We start from the raw sequence: 18,733 nt of genomic DNA on the forward strand, positions 1-18,733 counted from the left end.
AAATTTCTCCAATTTGGTGGGACTATAAAGTCTATACACTTAAGTTGACAGAGTCACTTAATTTAAGAACTGAGATTCTAGAACTCCATCTATTTTGTGTATTTTGGGGCTTCTGAATTACATGTACAAGTGATAGTATAAGAAACATTTTTGGTAAATAGTACTAGTTTGAGACACTTGGTGTGATGACATTGACTTGTTTCATTGATTTGTTAAAGGTGTTTCAAACTAGAGTGAAAGTGTTTTTCATTTTTTAGTAGCTAACATCTTTAAGAACATTAAGACAAACAAAACTGATGGAGAATAAATTTTTATACGAAGTTGCACATCTTTATCTTTGCCATTTAGACACCAAATATTTATTAAGAACTCATTTTATTATGATCTGATCTCGAAACATCAGTCAAGCAACTGGTTTTAGGGTGCAGGAAATGGAATAGAGCTTTTAAAAAGGAAAAAGTCCTCTAGGCTCATTCTAAAGGTTAAATCTGGAAATAGTGCACTAAACTGAAATATTAGGCAGCTCTTGTCAAAGTTAAATAATTTATGTCAAATTTTCAGAACCAAATTAAAGTATGCTGCTAAATCTCTGTAACAAAGCTTAGTATTTATCATGAAATTAGTTATAACATCTGTAACAGCACACATCTTTCACTCTTGTGACTGTTATTTTCAAGTCCTTTAAAAAAATGTCTATCATGAAGAACATGTGCGTATCTTTGAAAACTACAAGTTTCTGTAGTCTTTATGGAGAATACTGATTAAAACTTTATTTTTTTAATTTTGAATTAAAATACAGAGTAAATTCATATGGTTTCAAATTAAGAAACAGGTAGTTTTTCTTATAACCTCTTTTAGCATAGTGTTGTATGAGGAGTCATGAGAAAGAAAGTGAGAAATGTCTGCTTTGGCATTTTATATCCCTAAAGTTTTGGTTAGAAATCAGGTAGCATATTGGAACAATTAAATGCGTAACTTTAATGGGCTCATATTCCCTATGGTTCATCAAATACAGAATGTAAACTAGCTCTGTTTAATGCTATATAAAGTTGTGACAAAGTAAGATTTTTAAATGAAGGATGGTACTAATCTTACTTTGAAAAAAAAAACTTTAAAAAATAAATACTAGGGCTGGAGATATATCTCAGCAGTGCAGCATAGTGCCTGCCTGGCAAGTGTGAGATCTCGAGTTCAATTCCTGGTACCCTAAATAAATAAATATTCTGCTCAGTGGCTAGCCATAAAGGAAAGGATTTCAAAAAATAATTCACATATATACCTTAGAAACACACACACACATTATATGTGTACATGTATAGATAAAAAGAATATGTATATTTGTGCATGTGTATTTATAGATATACTTTTTTTCAAGGAAAGTACCCAACTTATACAGAATTTGCTGTACATAGATAGTTTTTATCAGGCTATAAAGTGAAATTCAGGAACAAAGAATTATTTTCATTGCTACTACATGGTAAAAAATTTCAGTTGTTGAATATATACCAAATGATCAGCTTAGAGATTAATATAAATATTTTAATAAGAATTTTATTAATTATTTTCATGAAAGCAGTTCCATACATAACCTCCTTGGTGCTTCTTTCTTTTTTTCTTTCTTGAAACAGGATCTTGCTATGTAGTTCAAGCTAATCTTGAACTAACAGGACTCCTCCTGCCTCCACCTCTTGAGTCTGGGATTACAGGCACCACCACTCCTGGATTCCTCTTGCTTTTTTTAAAGTTAAAAAAAATTTATGATGAAAATTTCCATTGTATTTAAAAGTAGAGCATAGTATTTTGAGCTCTTAAGATAACTATTATTTAAAATGTATTTTATTAATACTTTGTCAAATTTATCTCACCTGCATTTTAGTGTGAAATATTTTGAAGTAAAATACGTATGTTTATGTGATTTTTAAAACCTGAGTATCAGGCTGGGAAGATAGCTCAGCAGTCTAAGCACCTGCCTGGTAAGCACAAGGACCCAGGTTCAATCCCTGATACTGAATGCCAAGGTGGCCCTGGAACTCTGAGCATGTAGTGCCAGCCTTGAAATCAGGCATGGTGGTGCACACCTGTAATCCCAGTGCTGGGGAGGCTGAGACAGTAGGATCACTATGAGTCTGAGCTGCATAGCAAAATCCTGTACCAAATAAATAAATAAAAAAAACCTGAGTATCTTTTCTTGACTTATTGAAATGGGTCACTTATCATCTATCTTAGAAATTTGAGTCACATACAAATTACGGAGAAGATTGTGGCACCTCTATGTCCATGCTCAGTTAAAGGGACTTTGAAATTCTGCTTGTGATGAATTGTGTAGTTAAGAAATTCTTCAGTCAGAATTAATTCTGATCTGAGAACCCCAGGAATGTTCTATTCTCATACTTAATTTGGTTTAAATTTTAGCTGCCATTTCATATGGTCTGTATGTATCGATTTATATGATTAAGATTTCTATTGATTTAGAGCTTGACTTGTTTAAGTAGAGTGAGGCTACCTTCTTTCTAAAGGTATTTCAAGCTTTCTGTTTTAACACTGCTTCCTGGTTGATGTGGTAATAATGTTGCTTGCTTAGGATCATGTGGAGTTGGTGATCTTACTAATAGAGTAAAACAGACCTCCTTTTATGTTCACAAGTAGCAAAAAGCTGTGCTCTTCTCCCCACCTCCCAAGAAGGGAAGTTAGTTGATGCTGGAGGAAGCAGAGCATTGAGTTTAATGTAGTGATTAAACATGAAAGCCATATATCAAATCTCAGGAGAAACATACTTTTGAAAGAGGCAGAGCACTGTGGAGCATATTGCATGATAGGCTATATAAACAGCGCCCTGGAGGTCAATGTGCGGATGCAAACCAATTAAATAAAGACCTTACTGGCTTTGCTTTCTATCATCTTGATGGGGAGGATCACAAGTTAACGTGCTCAGGGTTGAAGTATAAACTTCGCTAGGGTAAGCTAGGCACCTTTGGAAACTAGTTTAACTCTTTCAATTCACTACCAGGATTTTTTTTTTTTAAATCAAGATTCCTAGAAAGTTAAAAATTTAAATTGCAAATATGTACTTTTTTGGTGCTTCTTCACATATCTTTCAGGGAAGGTGCTAATAATGGGTTGAAAGGAAGGATAATATAGAGAATGAGCAGCTGAAAAGACAAAGTTGACTGTATAGTCACATTTCAAGAAAAGGCATGTCTTTCAAAGACAATCCATTTGGAAAAGCAGAATAACTGGCAAAAGGTGTTTCTTCTTCAGAATTGTGGGTGTACATCAAAGGTATTGTTAGAATTTACTGATCACTAATACATCAAAATACTATTATTTCTGCTCTGATGTAAATGAGAAGAATATAATACTTGAAAATTAATAAGTATATGTTAAAGACTGCTTGAGGCTAAGTCTGTAATTTTAACCATTCCAGGTTATGTTTGGGTGAGAAAATAAAATACCAAATTAAATGGTATAGTTTTATGACTCATAAAGATTCACAACAAAAAAAAAATTTCATCTAGTCATGCTGGCTGAGAAAATGAATAAGCTCATATTTAGTTCTTGTTGATTCTGGGCAGCTTGGGATAGCTATGCTAAGGAAATGGGCTTATAGAGCACAGCAACTCAAAGGTATAAGATTTCATGAAAGCAAATTATGGAGGATTAAGAAACCTAATGAGCATGGTTTAGTGTGGAGAGTTGAGGCGGGAGCTCACTATTAAATAAAGCCCAAAAGTGTACAAGGTTAGGAGATCCTAAAAGACACGATCATAAAAGGCACAACAGAATATAATTATCTTGAAGAGGGGAAAACCTTCAAGGAACAAAAAGCCGCTAGTGTCGCTTTTAGGATCTGCGATTAAAAAGGAATCTACACACCAGGCTAAGGAAATCAAAGAATACAATCAGTTAACGCATGAGGGCATGAAAAACAGAGCGGCTTGTTACTTGAAGGGAAATGATTTTGAATGTAGTAGACCTGAGTCTCCAGATCTTAGCTAAATTGTCTCATTTATTAATAAGTTTTCAAATGTCTTCTAATGAAAAGCTAATAAGGAACATATTTTCAGTTCTTAAGTATGGGATATGTTGACAGTACAATGTAGTTTGATCATTTTAACCTCTATCTTAAAAGTTCTTATAACAATGAAGAACAAATAAAATAGTAATCTGTATAAGAATATTGAAATCCACATTTGTACATCATTCAATAGTAAAAACAAGGAAAAACAGATATTCATCTATTAATTCATCCAATATATATTATTTGGCATTGCATGTGCCAAATGTTGAGGTTATCGCTGTGAAAATGTTGGGTACAGTTCCTCTTCTTACAGAATCTTAAACTATTTGGTCTGTTATAGAAATTCATGTGGATTTCTCTCTGTTTAACTGAGAAGGCCTAACAAGGCTAAACTCAGATCCAGATGGTGAGTTAAAGAGCTCTTGGTACTGAAATATGAGCTGATACATTTACATTTAGACTTTACCTTTCTTTATTCAAACTTTATCACTTTGTTTTCCACTTTTGAGTTTAAAAGAAAATGATGTGATAATGCTAAAGGTTAGTATGTAGCTTTTCTATAGCTTTCATTAAGAAGTACCATTTTCACTTGATTGTCATTAAAAGAGATTAATTTAGAAGAGAACAGTGACAAATATTTGTGAATGTTGCTGTCTATTTTGCATTATATTTATTTATTTAATTGGATTCTAGTCAAGGTTGGCCTGAAAAATCAAACAGTGTTCTCCATAACAGCCTGACTTGACTATATAGAAGCAAGTAGGAGTGACTCACCCATTCATCTTTTTTTTATATGATGCTAATGTGAAAACCTTGAAGAAGCAAGGTTAGTGGACAAGGGCTTAGATTTCGGTGACAGATCTAAGTGAAAGCTCTTTCTATTCCTAATACTTTTCATATGTGTATATATGAAATCCTACGTAGTGCAGGCTAGTTTTGGACTCACTGTGTAGGCCAGGATGCCTAATTTTCCTGAGTGTTCAGAGTACAGGTGTACCATGGCATCACACATCTAAATTTTGTATTTCCTTTTCTTTCTTATTTAGAATTAAAACATTGTAAAATATGAATTTCTTTCCACTGAAGCTTTAGCTAAATCCTAGAAGGTTTTGTATTGTACTTTAAGTAGTTGAAGTTTTGACTTTCTTTTGGATATCATAATTTAGCAGTGCTTTTATATTTCCAAGTTTTCTACTTTTGTTAATATTTTTCAGTTTCTTTGCTAAGTGGTCCATGAACTCACTAATTTGTTTTAGTGAGTCTAAAAGTAGTACTTATTAAAGATGTTTGGTTTTGTGTTTTTAGTTTTTGTGACTGTTCTCTGGATGATTTGAAAGTATTTTGCATTGTAAAGAATTTGAAGAAAATTCATTATTAAGTAAATGCAATTTGTGATGATATATATTTTATATTGTCATTTACTGAGTTCTGTTTTACTTGACAAGGAGTTTGGAAGGAAATAGTGTGCTCTTATTTATTTTTGTTGTTGTTGTTTTTTGAGACAGCGTCTCACTGGGTAGCTCAAGCTGACCTCAAACTTCTGGAGATGCTCTTGCCTCAGCCTCTGAGCACTGTGATTACCGCCATGCCTAGCTCAAATTTGTTGTAACCTGATTGCTGCCTCTTAAATATCACCACCTCTGTGTTGCTAGCTCTATGTGCTCCATATGTTCTGGAGCTGGTCAGCTTCCCTGGGTTATACAATGAATGATTTTATGGAAAACATTATTCCAGATCATCATTCATGCAAATGTAGACTGTTTTAAGTAGGAAACTTACATTATTCTAAGTTCATATGTGAAACAAGATCGTTTTCCACCTGTAAATACCAGTGTTCTCCACTTCTCTCACATCCCTATCTCCATCACTTTATAAGGAAAGAGTCTTCCACCTAAAAGTATCTTCATTGGATTTTATATAATGAGAAACTTCTGTTATGAAAGGTCACTGATATTTGTTTTTTTTTTTTTTGTATGAGTACCAGCCAATCTAGTATCTAAGAATACTCCCTGGTCAATAATTTGTCTATAGTTATTATGTAGGGGCAAAGTTACTAGATATGTGTTGGATAAATGGCAGAATCAAAGGTAGGGATTGCATTACATAATTTAAATATAGCACTGTGTTCTAGATAACCACCAAGCATATCATTTATTGATTGCAACAGTAACAAAGTAATGGGCCACCTCAAAAAGCAGAGACTTAAAACAGCATTCATTTGTTCATGCTCATATGTCTGTGGGTCAGCTGGGAACTGACTGGCATGCAGATTAGGGTCAGGTGTGTCTCACATGTCTTGTCATTGATGATATAAGACAAGAGGATGAACTGAAGCATGTAAACATATCACAAGCCTCTGTTTGCATCAGGTTTGCTAATACCTTAGTGCTTAATCAAGTCATATAGAGAAGTTTAAAATTCTAAGAAAGGACTCTTTGTTCTTAGTGATCATATCATACTGATTTAGGTATTCTCTCTGCTGAGAGTAGCTGGATCATATGCTGAATGCTGTGAACATGTGAAAGGAAAAGAATAGGCATTAATAATTGAAATTACTGCATTAGAACGTTACACATTGTTGTTTAAATTTGGTAAAAATATTCTTGGAGTTAGAGTGATTGTATCTTTGAATTAGATGCAATGCTTTATTTAAAAATTAATATTTGGCAATCTAACTGCAGTTGTGATATTATTGATATATTGATATATATTAATGAGTATATTTGCATAATGTATTAGTATTTAAAAATTACCTAATTTTATATGATATACCAGGTCATTTTTACTAATGAAGGAATTGCAGATGTTAAAAGGTTAAGTGATTCATATAGGACTATATACGTATTTATAGATGCCAGTATTCATAGCTGAGTAGTATAAATTGGGGTATATATTTTGGTTCATATTTGGCTACCATTGATGAAGTTATGTTTAATGAGCAGTCTCTATTTTTGATACTCTCAGGTCAAGAATACTGTTGTTTTTTTTTTAATTTTAAAAAATTATTTGTTTATTTGGTGCAAGTATTACTGCACAACTTGGACTCATAGTGATCCTCTTGTATCTGCCTCCCCAGTGCTGGGACAGGTGTGTGCCATCATGCCTGGTCTTGGTGTATGGTTCAGTGCACATGGTGTTGGCCCACATGGCATGCAGTACTGGGGATTGAACCTGGGCCCTTGTGCTTGCCAGGCAGGCACTTAGACTGTCAATCTATCTCCCTAGCCCCAGAATACTGCTGTTAATTCACTGAGTCAATCTGTAAATATTTTTCCTTTGAGTTAGTGGTCAGTCATATCAGTCAGCCAATGTACCAGTGCACATACCACACTTATTCTATTTAAGGCATGCTGAAGGATCTATGGCTATGAGACAGTTTTTACTTACACAGAATTTATAATCCAATGGAAGCAAAATCTACAGGTTCAGGGCAAGTTACATAATTTCAGTAATGGAATACTAGTAGATTTTTAAAAAGAGAATTTACTTTAAGGTATGTGATTGATTAGGGCAGATTCTTGGTGGCAGTATCTTCATGGGTAGAATTGGGGTAAATACAAATGAAGAAAGAAAATGTTTTTAAGAGCCACTTAAGGTCAGGCACACAGGCACAGGTGCCAAAAACTAACCTCCATAACAAGAGCATTCTTGTTACAATGTACTGGTATATGTAAAAGTCTATTAGAGACCATAATTTAGACATAGATCTGTAGGTAACAATACTGACAGTAATTGTTAACATGGATTTTATGTTTACTAAGTGTTTAATTTTTATTAATCTATTTAATCTGTATGAATCATGCATTATTTTTCCTGTTGTATGAATGAGTAGACTAAGGCATAGGAAATTTGGATACTTAGATCAAGGTCGCATAACTAGGACAGGCCTGAATTTGATCTTAACCAGCTTGATTCAGGAGCTTGTGGTATTAATCACTAATTAAAAAACCCAGAATATATGTTGACACAGAAAGGTACCCCACTGCATCCCCTCCACCCACCATCTCACCCAAGGAAGTTACAGGGGACCAGGGAGATAGCTCAGTTGAATGAGCGCTTGCCTGGCAAGTGCAAGGGCCTGAGTTCAATCCCTGGTTCCACCAAAAAAAAAAAAAAAAAAAAAAAAGAGTCCAAGGAAGTTACAGATTGCAACAGAGGTAGGTGATGGTGACAGCAGAATTTATAAAGCAACAATTAGGAAATTAGCACTGCACCTCAGGAGAGGAGTAAGAATTGACTGAGAAGCTTTGGACTGCAATAGCAGGAGCAGAGGACCAGGCCATAGCATAGCAGCCCACCTCACCCTGCAACAGTGAGCTGAGAGGCTAGAGACTGCCGGAGGAAGAGGAACACAGAGGGCTGAGCAAGGACCAGGAGCCTAAGGTGCAAGGGACTAGAAGCAGCCCTGTCTCTGAAAACAACACAGCACTGGGAGAAAGACACCACCAGGAGAAACAGGAGATAGAGTGGGAAGCTGCTAAAGGATATACAATCTCTACTGCAGGCTTGGTAGTGTTATCCATCAGTTTTTGGATTTTGGTGAACATCAGAAAAATTTTCTTTTCTTTTTCTTTCTTTCTTTTTTTCTTTTTTGCTGTTTTATTTTTGTCTTTTACCTATATTTTTATTCTAATCTAGTTGTCTTCTTTTCCCCTTTCCTTAATTTACCTCTCTAGATATAATCATATTTTTATATGAGTAAATAGCCTGTCTGATTTTTATGGCCATATTCAATGATCCCATGCTTACTCCTTGATTCTTTTTCCTTTGCTCTATTCTTTAGTTTCTCAAAGCTTGAGTGATCATCCTTTGTCTTCTAGCCTGGCTTCTACTTTATTTCTTTTCATTTATCTGTCCTAAATTTCCCCACCACAGGTAAAATCATTCTGCCACCACGGGATAAAAACACTTTCCATACAAATTTCCAATTTACAACTCGTTCTGTTATGTAACTATAGATTTTGCATCTATGGATGAAGGTACAAAATTAATAGTTACCACAGTTTGTCAGTTTCTAATTTGTTTTTGATTCTATGGTTAGTGCTTATTTTACTGCTTTATCTAGGATGTCATGTGTCTTAATCAGTTGTTCTCACTTCTCTAAAAATAATGGAAAGTTCTGGGGTGATAAGCTTACCACACCTTAGCACTAGAGGACTAGAAACTGAGCCAAACAGATACAGAAATATCACTCATAATTAATTGGAAAGGTAAGATATTGGAACAGACACAGACAGCCTCCTACATACAGAAGACATCCCTGAAGAACAACTCTTGCCTAGGCCTTGATACTAGTGATGAAGCTATCTGCTACAAAAACTTACAAGATCAACACAAAAAAAAATACAAACTTTTGAAATAAAAAATGACAAGATACAGGAGCAAAATGTAATTTCAGTCCTAGAGATGATCCAGAAAAATTCCAGGAGGAAATAAGACAAAAAAGTGGAAGATACACACCTAACATTTCTGAAATAATAGCAACCAAAGTGAAGAGACAAATAAATGAGGTTACAGAGGAAATTAGATCAGAAATTAAACTCTCAGGTAAAAAAAAATGTAAATATTCATAAAGAAATAGCTCTGCAAATCTAGGGTATAGGTAGATTTTTTTTTAAAAGATGATAGGAAGAGGATGGAAACATTGAATAATCAATATAGGCAAGGAGTAGAATGCATGAAACAGATACAACAGATATCCAGGAAATTAAATTTCCATTGAAAGCTGGGAAAACTGCTTGAATGAAAAGGAAGACTTTCAGACCTTGAAGACAGGATTATAACCAGCAATCATGAAAGAAAAGATCTCTTGAAAATACCAAAATATCACAAAATAAAAATTCAACAGCTGCAAATTAATGCAAAGAAAAGTAAGAATAATTGATATCAATGATAAACAGAAGTCAACACAAGTGACATAAAAAACTATTTAGAGAAGTAATAACAGAAACTTTCCTAAGCATGGAACAATAATGTGATGTACAGAGATAAATGGAGCATACGGAACTCCAAACATCAATGACCAAAATAAATCTATACCCAGACATATAATAGTCAAGATTCCAGAAATTCAGCACAAGAACAGACTATTAAAAACTGTTACAGAAAAGAAACAAATCATCTATAAAGGAAAGCCTATCAGAAACATGGCAGACTTCTCAACACTAATCCTCAAGTTAAGAAGAGTTTATAGTTAAGTATTTCAAGTTGTGAAAGAAAACAGCTTCCAACCCAGCTTGATGTACCCTGCAAAACTATCTTTCAAAATTAATGAAGAAATGAAATACTTGGCATAACAAAAAACAACTAAAGAAATTAATGACCACCAAACCAACACTACAAAGAATGCTGAAAGATATTTGGGAGAGAATTAAAAATGAGCACAATACCAAAACAACAACAGAAAGAAACCAGAAAACATGGCAAGCAATTAAACAAAAGGGAAAAGTAGGACACCAACAGCAGGAAAATATCATGACAAAGATAAGCCAACACATATCAATTATAACCATCAATGTAAATGGCCTCAATTGACCAATCAAAAGAAACAGTGACAGAAAGGATAAGGAAAAAAGATCCAACAATATTCTATATGCAAGAAACACATTTATCTGAAAAAGAAATTCATAAACTGAAATTCAAAGGACTGAAAACAGTATTTCGTGGAACAGGAACCCAGAAAAAAGAAGGGGTAGTTATTATATTTGCACACAGTATGAAATTCAAACCAAGAATGATTAAGAGAGATAAAAAAGCTCACTATCTGCTTGTTAGAGGAAAACCTTGATAGAAAGAGGTAACAGTCACATATGTATGCAACAATATGTGAGCATCCAACTATATAAGACAACTATTAATAGACATTAAAAAGTCAAAAGTGCAGTAACACAATCATAACAAGGGACTTTAAAACCCCCATTTTCACAAAGAGATAGATCAACTAAACCAAAAAACCAGAACTGAAACAAACCTGTGAACAAATGGACTAAGTAGATGATTCCAGAATGTTTCATCCAACATCATCAGAGTACATATTCTTTGCAGTTGTGTTCTCTAAAATAGACCATATACTTTACCATAGAACATGAATAAGTAAATTGAACTGACTATAGTGCAATGAAATTGGAAATTAATGGCAAAAGAAACCACAAAATTCCATAACAATGAAAATTAAATAATACGTTCCCTAACAACCAAAGTTTCACAGATGAAATTAAAGAAATTAAACAATATCTGCAAATAATTGAAGATACAGGTAGAATATTGTAGAACTTATGAGATGCAATGAAAGCACTCTTAAGAGGGTAGGTTTATATGGTGAATTATCAGGAAAAAGAACGAGCACAGATAAACAACCTAATGTTGTACCTCAAGCTTCTAGGAAAGAACAAGACAAGCCTAAGCCTATATACAAGGAGGAAATTCTGACCAGAAATTAACACAATAGAGACCAAGAGAACAATATGAAGAATTAATGAATTGAAGAATTGGTTCTTTCAAAGAATAAATAAAATTAAAAAGCCCCTAGCCAATCTTATAAAGAAAGAAAAACACTCAAATTTTTGCAATGAGGAATGAAAAGGGTGAAATCACTATATGTCATGGTTTGTGTGTAATAGTTGTTCCTCCAAAGCCTCATGCAGTCATTGAGGCAGGCTTCTAGAATTTGTGATTAATTCATGATCCAATGCTGGGATTATGGCCATGAGTACTATACCTGCCCTGGGGTGGATAGCCTGAATATAATATAAGGAAGGGAGAGAGGCTTGCTAGATGCCTCAGCCACTGCTCCTTGCTTTGTTCTTTTCTGTTTTCTGCCACCATGAACTGCTGCCTTCTTCCATGTGCCAGTCTACCTCAGAGCTAGCCAAGTATGGACTGAAACTTCCACAAACTGTGAGCTAAGTAAACTTTTCCTTCCTTGATTTTGTGTATTGGGTATTTTGTCCCAGCAATGAGAGAAAAGTAATGAAGACACTATACATCCTGTGGAAATTCAAAAGCTCATCAGTACCTATTTTGAAAATCTCAGGCCAGGGAGATGGCTCAGTAGAATAAGCGCTTCCCTGGCAAGTGCAAGGGGCTGAGTTCAATCCCCAGTTCCAAAAAAAGAAAAAGAAAAGAAAATCTCCAATCTCATAGCATGGAAAACACAGAGGAAAGGGACAGATTCTGAAATATGTATGAATTACCAAAGCTGAATCAAGAAGATACAAAAAGTTTGAATAACTCAGTATCAGTCAATTAAATTAAAAATGTAATTAAAAACTTAAAGAAAATCCTAGGTCCTGCTGGATATACTGCTGAATTCTATAAGAAATTTAGAGAAGATTTAATGCAAATCCTCCTCAAACTAATGAGATTGAAAGGAAAACCATCTTCCCTAACTCATTCCTGGAGGCAAGTATTACCCTGATACCAAAGCCAGAAAGAAACCGAAAAGAAGCTAGCAAATAGAATGCAGCAAGTCATCAAGATTACATACCATGACCAAATGGGATTCATCCAGGAATGCAGTGATGGTTCAACATAGCATATACCAATAAATGTAATATACCATATCAACAGAGCCAAAGACAAAAGTCACATGATCATCTCAGTAGATAGAGAAAAACTTTTGACAATGTAAACACTCCATTATTAAACCCTTAAAGAATATTGGAATAGATGATATTTATCTCAATCTGATAAAAGCCACATATAACAAACCAACAGCCAACATCATGCTACATGGACAAAAACTGAAAGCTTTCACTCTAAAATCTGGAAGAAGACCAGGTTGTATACTATCATCATTTCTATTCAATATAGTTCTGGAAACATTAGCCAGAGCAGTTAGACAAGAGAAGGACAAAAAAGGAGTAAGAATAGGAAAGGAAGAAGTTTAATATTATTCATGGATGAAACGATAGCCTACATAGTAGACTCCAAAATATTCACCAAAAACTTCTAGATTTGGTTATTAATGCAAACCAACCAGAAGCATAGCTGGATACAAAGTAAAAAAATCAATGGTGTTCCTGTACACAAGCAACAAAGTCACTGAGAGAAAAATTAGGGAACCCATACTCTTCCAGAGTCTTCAAAAAGTAAAATACTTAGGAATTGTTCTAACAAAGAGAGCAAAAAATACCTACATTGATAACTACAGTAATCTGAAAAAAGAGATCAAAGAGGATATCAGAAATTAAAAATACATCCATTTCTCTGGGTAGGAAGATCTAATATAGTGAAAATGCCCATACTCTCCATTTTTTATGCAGATTTAATGCAATTCTGATCAAAATTCCAACAGCACATCTCACAGTATTAGAGAAAACAATCCTACAATTCATCTAGAACCAGAAGAGACCAAGAATAGCAAAGGCAATCCTGGGCAGCAAAAGCAAAGCAGGAGGCATCACAATCCCTGACTTGAAATTATACTACAAAGCTACTGTGATAAAATCACCAGAGTACTGGCATGAGAACAGATCTGAGGACCAGTGGAACAGATTAGAAGATGCAGACACAACTACAAATACACTCAGACACCCTATCTTAGGGGCCAAACATGTTCACTGGAGGAAAGATATCATCTTTTATAAATTGTGTTAGAAAAACTGGCTGTCTGCCTGCCAAAGACTAAAACTAGACATGTGTCTATAGCCATGCACTAAATTAAATTCAAAATGGATCAAAAATATGAATATTAAAATATAAACATTAAGTCTACTGAAATAGAAAGTAATCTTGAAGATGAACACATAGGCAGAGAATTTATGAACAAAAGTCAAACTGTACAGGAAGCACTTCAAAGAATCAATAACTTGAATCTCATCATTACTAAAAAGTTTTTGTAGAGCAAAATAAATAACCCACAAAATGAAGAAACAACCCACAGAGTAGGGAAAGATTTAACCTGTTGTCCCTCAGACAAAGGACTTTTCCCTAGAACATTTAAAGAATTAGAATATCAGACTTCCCAAATTTAAAGACCCAATTAAAACATGGGCATTTGAGATAAATATATTCAGAATACATGAGTACTTCTCAGAGAAGAAATATAAATGACAGATGTATGAAAAAATGTTCAACATCACTGGCATTTGTGAGTTGCAAATGAAAATAAACTGAGATTCCATCTCACCCCAGAAAGAATGGGAAGAGTTAATGCTTCATTGATTAATCAGTCTTGTATGCCTGTACTTGGTAATCTGAGCAACAAATTTGATGATAATATATGTAATATGACAACCAATTTTAAATTTTTTGTTCTTATTTTGAAATTGTGTACCATTTTTATTGTTCTGTGTTGTTGTTTTTCTGTCTTGGTTCTTGTTACTTTTCTCTTTTTTCTTTAAAATAGAAAAACCAAAGAATGGCTATCAAGAAATCAATATGGGCTGGGGAGATGGCTCAGTGCAATAAGCACTTGCCTGGCAAGCTCAGGGACCTGAGTTCAATCCCCGGTTCTACTGAAAAAAAAAAAAAATCAACCAATAACAAATATTGGCAGCGTTGTGGGGAAAAAGAGATCTTTCTTCATTGGTGGTGCGTGTACAGACTGATGCAACCTCTATAGAAATCAGTGTGGCAATTTCTTAAAAAACTAGAATTAGAGGTACCATTCCATTCAGTTCTTGCTTTTCAGCATGTCTTCCAAGAACAAGAAAAGGCACCAAACCACTGCGTGTATATTGACTCATGCTTATTTCAGCACAATTTGTGAATTTGGAAGCAACTCAGTGTCCATCAATGGATACTGGGTTTATTTCTCAATAAAAACTGAGAAATGTTTTTAAAAAGATATGATATTTTTATATAACGGACTACTACTTAGCCACAAAAAATGACAAACTTGAGATTTTTGTAGGTAAATGGATGCAACTTGAGACCATATTCTTAAGTGAAATAAATCATACTCCCAGGTGTAAATGCTATATTGTTATCCTGGTGTGAGAAACTGCAAGAGTAAATAAGTTGTAAAATGTACCGTAGTTTGCGTGCTTATATTTGATAATCTGAACAACTAATTTGAAGATAACAATATGCAATATAACCATTGTTGAATTCCTGTCATCTTGTTTAGTGAAATTGTTATCATTTCTTGTGTTTTTAAAATTGTTTTATTCTCTTTAAAAGAGATTAACTGCTTCTGAAAAATCAATTATCTTTTATACTTTGGACTCATTTTTAACATAGCTGAAAATTAATATGTTTAATCAGTACAGCTTACTATTATTTTGTTAGCAAATGAAAGTACCTACCTATGTTTGGTAGACATTCATCTAGTGGAAGAGTCTGTGACTGGCATCAGTTTTTTTTAGCGAACACTACATGGGATATTTAGCCAATCATGTTAATTAACTTACCTTGCCCATTCCTGGGTAGATGTAGAGATAAGTCACATCTAACTGTACGATATGTAGAAAATTTCTATAACATATTACTTGGTTGTAAGCTTAATAAAGTCAACCTCTTGCTCCTATATGATATCTCAATGTTGTTTTAATTTGCATTTTGCAGATGGCTAGTGATGTGGAGCATTTTTTCATATATTTATTTGCTTCTTTAATTTTTTCCTCTGAGAAGTGTGTGTTCATCTCGGATGCCCATTTCTGGATTGGGTCTTTAAATTTTGGGGCCCTAGTGTTTTTTAGTTCTTTATAAATTCTAGAAAGCAGACCATTGTCTGAGTACTTATTTGTCATAATTTTTTCCAAATTTGTGGGTTGCCTTTTCACTTTGTTGGTAATTTCTTCTGATGTGAAAAAACTTCTCAGTAAGAACAGGTCCCAGTTGTTAATTCTTTCAACTGCTTCCCATGCGATCTGACTTCTGTCCATGATCTCTTTGCCGACCCCTATGTCTTCAAGAGTTCCTCCTACTTTCTCTTCCAGGAGATTTAGTGTCTCTGCTTTAATGTTTAGATCTTTAATCCATTTTGACTGTAGTTTAGTGCATGGTGATAGACCTGGGTTAAGTTTGAGTTTTTGGCATGTAGAGAGCCAGTTTGTCCAGCACCATTTGTTAAAGGCTTTCTTCCAGTGAGTATGTTTGGCCCCTTTGTCAAAGATAAGGTGGATGAGTGTGTTTGTAGGGGCTTCAGCGTCTTCTAATCTATTCCATTGATCCTCAGGTCTATTTTGTTGCCAGTACCATGCTGATTTTATCACAGTAGCATTGTAGTATAATTTCAAGTCAGGAATTGTAATGCCTCCTGCCTTGTCTTTATTGCCCAGAATTGTCTTTGCTATTCTAGATCTTTTCTGGTTCCAAATAAATTTTAGGAATGATTTCTCTAGGTCTGTGAAGTATGTCGGTGGTAGTCTGATAGGGATTGCATTAAATCTGTACAGCAATTTTGGGAGTATGGCCATCTTCACAATGTTGGTTTTCCCTATCCAGGAGCATGGAATATCTTTCCATTTTCTGAAATCCTCTACAATCTCTTTTTTTCAGAGTACTGTAATTTTCCTTGAAAAGATCTTTGACTTCTTTAGTTAGGTTAATTCCAAGGTATTTCATTTTCCTCGGTGCTATTGTAAAAGGTATTGTTTCTATAATTTCCCTCTCAGTGTATTTGTTGTCTGTGTAGAGGAATGCTATTGACTTTTGGGTATTGACTTTATAACCTGCTATGCTACTGAATTTCTGTATTAATTCTAGTAGCTTCTTGGCGGAGTTTTTTGGGTCTTCTAAGTAAAGTATCATGTCATCTGCAAATAAAGATAATTTAACTTCTTCTTTGCCTATTCTTATTCCTTTTATTTCTTTCTCTTGTCTAATGGCTGTAGCTAATGATTCCAGAACTATATTGAATAGGAGGGGTGATAGAGGACATCCTTGTCTTGTACCCGATCTAAGAGTAAAAGATTTCAGTTTTTCGCCATTTAGGATTACTTTTTCTTGATTATTCCTAGTCTTAGTGATTTTTCAAGTATATATATATGGTGTGTGTGTATATATATATATATGTATATACATATTTAATTCTTTTCTTTATTGCCTACTCTTTTCTTCCTTCTTTAACCCTCCAAGTCCTGGTCCACTTCCTGTGGTCCCTTTGGTCCCCTTTCAAATCTCTATTTTCATCATTTCATGTATTTCCATTTTTTCATTCCCTTTCCTTCCCTCTCTCTCCATCTCTTATTTCCTCATCCATATGAAAGGATCTCCCTACTTCCTATTTCCCTGTCTTCATTTTGCTCTTTATGAAATGCTATATATTACATAATTAAGAACAAAAGGAGAGCCCCACATACTGCAGCATGCCTGAAATTCCAGCAATTGGCACGTAGAGGCAGGAGGATAACAAGTTTAAATACCTCTGTTCAGTCAACTTAGCCAGATCTTGTCTCAAAATGAAAGATACGCAAAGGGCTGGGGACATAGCTCACTGAAAGGCCCTGAGTTCAACACCCACTACCACAAAACACCTAAGTGAAACAGAGAAGAGTGTAAGTGCACAGGCTGTCAGGATGTTACAATTAATAACCTTCCCCTCCACTTGTAGTTTTGCTTTGTTTTTGTTGATATTAAAAATAAATTTAATTCTCATTCTCTTTTCACATAACATTCAATTGGTGAATAAATGATAAGTGACTGACAAATGAATTTTTTAAAGAAGCATGTTTTGTCATTTTCAAAAATACCAAGTATTTGGGCCGGGGAGATAGCTCAGTTGAATAAGTGCTTGCCTGGCAAGGGCCTGAGTTCAATCCCTGGCTCTGAAAAAAAAGATTATTTGCTGCTGCTCAAATAATACATTCTCTCAAAAACAGTATGTAATAAATGACCTGATATCTAAACCCTTCACATGGGCCAGCCTGATAGCACAGGGGACTAAGGCAACTGCTTAGGCAGAACACAGCTGCCAGGGTTTGATCCCTGGTGTGCAGTGCCAGCCCCGCCCCTGGTGTGAGCTGAGGCAGGGATTGAGACTGGGTGTGGTGGCGTGCAACTGTAATCCCAGCACTTGGGAGGCTGAAAACAAGAGGCTCACTAGGAGTCCAATCTATGTAGTGAGACCCTGAACACCCAGTAGACCCTGTCCTAACTACAGAAAAAAAAAAATTTACATTATGGATGGAAAGAGGGCTATTTGTAAAAGGCGAGAGGTATAAAGGACCATAAACTTTATAATGGTGGAAATATTTTGTGGTAGATAAGAGCAAGTTTTGTAGCTGATCAGTAGTTTTATTCATTGAAAAGAATAAGCCTCAGTCTCCCCAGCCGTCACAAGTAGAACATATAGTTTTATTTTCACATTTTTGATTTATCTGTATTTTTATTATTTTATTAAATTTAATCTCCTGTGCTATTGTATACTAATACAAAGATATGCTATTAGTATACGAGTGTAGATGTTAAAACTTTGTTCAAACATTGTATATTAGAATGACTTTATTAATTTAATCTATTTGTTTTTAAGATTACATTATATAGTAATTCATATTTACTTTCATCATAAATAATAATTCAATTTATTTTCATCATGACCTGCTTTTTAGTTAGCAATTGTCTTTAAAATATTGTCCAGGTAGGTGATTTTTTTCCTTGCTTATTAGGAAATTTACTGGGTCTTGTTGCTGCTGTTTTAAACAATGTGTTAATCTATTTATTTTCCTAGCTATATAATTCCATGTTTTTCATCATTCTAGAAGAATATTGCGAGACCCAGTCCTAGCCCAGGTCCGGTGAGTGTGCGGAGAGTTTCCTGCTACCCTGCGC

At 34.5% G+C, this 18,733-nt stretch overlaps 1 protein-coding gene across 2 annotated transcripts in view; it reads left to right on the forward strand.

Moving 5' to 3' along the window:
* The window catches only part of Msrb3 (methionine sulfoxide reductase B3), a 216,476-nt gene that overhangs the window by 96,474 nt on the left and 101,269 nt on the right, over positions 1–18,733 (forward strand). The gene's annotated exons all lie outside the window — the stretch shown is intronic.

This window comes from Octodon degus, unplaced genomic scaffold, assembly GCF_000260255.1.
Source record: "Octodon degus isolate 3935 unplaced genomic scaffold, OctDeg1.0 scaffold00047, whole genome shotgun sequence".
Classification (NCBI taxonomy): Eukaryota; Metazoa; Chordata; class Mammalia; order Rodentia; family Octodontidae; genus Octodon; species Octodon degus.